Raw genomic sequence first — 3,095 nt, forward strand, 5'->3', positions numbered from 1 at the left:
CACCTTTTGGCCAAAGGTTAGACGGGCCTATAAAACAAACGTGAGGAATGTGCTTCTGAGTTCAATCAAGCATACGAGACTAAATGGGCAACATACCTGCCCAAAAGCAAAGACAAGAAGGCAAGAAGGGAAAGGAAAACTGGACAAATGGACACTTGGAACCCAGGGTAGAAAGGGAAAGGGGAGAGTGCTAACATATTGCAGGGATTGCAACCAATGGCACAAAACAATTTGTGTATAAATTTTTGAATGAGAAACTAATTTGCACTGTAAACTTTCACCTAAAGCACAATAGAATTTTTTTTAAAAAAAGCATATTGATCAAAGCTGACCTTTTTTACTAGTTAAACTAAACTATTGTTCATTTTTAAGATGAGTTCAGAGGGTATTTTTGGTTTAAGGTACAAAGATTATTTCAGGGCAATTGTTTCAGGGGTTCATCCAAAGCTCCATGCTCCAGAAAGTCTGGAGTTTGTGAGGATTTTAAACGCTGTTCTGCACTCTCCTCCTTTTGATTAGGATTCGTCTATGGAATCTTTGATCCAAATGTGCAGTAACGATAGCTGAGCACCATCCACTTCTTCCAGTCTCATGGCAAAGGAGGCAGTTTTTCATGGAGGCAATTAGTCACACACTCTGTATCCTTCTTCTATTCCTGACTCTCTTTCTTTCTCTATTGCTCTGGTTGATTAGAGACCAATTGTTGTGCTTTGGATGGCCACTTGCAACAAACTTGGAGGTAGAACAGAAGCACTAAACAAATTATTAGGCCGATTAACTGTTTCGTCCCATGAAACCGTTATCCTAAACCTCCAAACTAAGGAACAATATCCCATGAGGTGTTTGGTTATACATACCCAGCCTCAGCAGCTACTCTTCTTTCTTTTTTGTCATTGTTGTAAATATACGTATCATACAACTTTTGCCAACTCATCCTTTTACAGGTGTACAAATTATTAACTGAAGGAAGAAGCCTAAGCTGCACTGAAGGCACTGGTAAAAAAACAAGGTTCCAGGAATTGACAAAATACCAATTGAGATGATTCAACAAACAGATGCAAAGCTGGAAGCTCTCACTCATCTCTGCAAAGAAATACGGAAGACAGCTAGTTGGCCAACCAACTGGAAGAGATCCATATTTATGCCCATTCCAAAAAACGTGATCCAACAGAATGTGGAAATTATCAAACAATATCACTAATACCACATGCAAGTAAAATTTTACTGAAGAGAATTCAAAAATGGTTGCAGCACTACATCAACAGGGAACTGCCAGAAAGTCAAGCCAGGTTCAGAAGAGGACATGGAAGGAAGGATATCATTGCTGATGTCAGATGAATCTTGGCTGAAAGCAGAGAATACCAGAAAAGTGTTTGCGTTTTATTGACTATGCAAAGGTATTCAACTGTGTGGATCATAAAATATTATAGATAACATTTCAAAGAATGGGAATTTCAGAACACTTAATTGTGCTCATAAGAAATCTGTACATAGATCAAGAGGCAGTCATTTCAACAGAACAAATCGGTACTGCATGGTTTAAAATCAGGAAAGGTATGCATCAGGGTTTTATCCTTTCACCATGCTTATTCAATCCGTATGCTGAGCAAATAATCCAAGAACCTGTACTACATGAAGGAAGACTCATTAACAACCTGCAATATGCACAGATGATACAGCCTTGCTTGCTGAAAGTGAAGAAGACTTGAAACATTTACTGATGAAGACCAAAGATTACATCTTTCAGTATGGATTACACCTTAACATAAAGAAAACAAAATCCTTACAACTGGACCAATAAGCAACATCATGATTAACAGAAAAGACTGAAATTGTCAAGGATGTTTTTTTATTTGGATCCACAATCAATGCCCACGGAAGCACCAGTCAAGAAATCCAACAACATATTGCATTGGCCAAATCTGTCGCAAAAGACCTCTCGAACACGTTAAAAAGCAAAGCTATCACTTTGAGGGTTAAGATGTGCCTGGCCCAAGCCATGATATTTTCGATTGCCTCCTATGCCTGAGAAAGCTGGACAAAGAATAAGGAAAAGTGAGGAAGAATTAATGAATTTGAATTATGGAGTTGGTGAAGAGTGTTGAATATACTCTGGACTGCCAGAAAAACAAACATCTGTCTTGGAAGAAGTACAGCCAGAATGCTCCTTAGAAGCGAGGATGACAAGACTTCGTCTCACATACTTTAGACATGTTGTCAGGATTGACCAATCCCTGGAGAAGGACAACATGCTTAGCAGAGGGTTAGCCAAAAAGAAGACCCGAACAAGATGGATTGACACAGTGGCTGCAACGATGGGCTCAAACATAGCAATGATTGTGAGGGTGGTGCAGGACCACCCCGTATTTCATTCTGTTGTGTGTAGGGTTGCTATGAGCTGGAACCAACTCGTCGGCACCTAAAAACAACACCAACATCAGCTAGAATGAAGAGATGATCAGTTTCTAATCGTGAGTAGAGCTGGTTTGGGTTGGAGTTATTAATTTATTTCTTCTAGCTCTTAGTTGCTGTCGAGTAAGTTCCAACTCATGGCGAAGTACTTGTGCAGAGCAGAGCTATGCTAGTGTTGTATTTTCAAGGCCTTCTAGTAAGTCTTCAGAATTCAGGAACCAAGAGATCCTAACTTTGGTTTTCAGTCCACCTTTAACTTACCGTGCTCCCTAGGGCTGATAACTCTGATCTTCATAGAAGCTGGGTGAATCTTTTTTGGTTATACTTTGGGACCACAGCACAGCAAGATCACACAGCTTCAAGTCCTACAGACTGCAGGATTTCTGAGATCAGGAGACACTTGGATATTTTAAATTGTAAGTTTGCAAGTTATGCCATGTCCTGCACTTTTCAGGCCTGACCCAAGACTTGGTTACGCAATAAAATACTCACGTAAGAGAATTAACTGGGAAAGAGCATTTTCTTTGCATTTAAGCCTTCCTCAGATTCAAAGCCCTCACACTAGCCCAAAGGTTCAGAAAATGTTTGACAGGTTTCTCTTACTTAAAGCAGAGATTGTCCTTGTTCTGGCAGCTCGCTCCTTCTCCTTCTTATCCTGTCCGCAACCGCAGCAACTGACCCAA

This window comes from Elephas maximus, chromosome 2 (assembly GCF_024166365.1).
Source record: "Elephas maximus indicus isolate mEleMax1 chromosome 2, mEleMax1 primary haplotype, whole genome shotgun sequence".
Lineage (NCBI taxonomy): Eukaryota > Metazoa > Chordata > Mammalia > Proboscidea > Elephantidae > Elephas > Elephas maximus.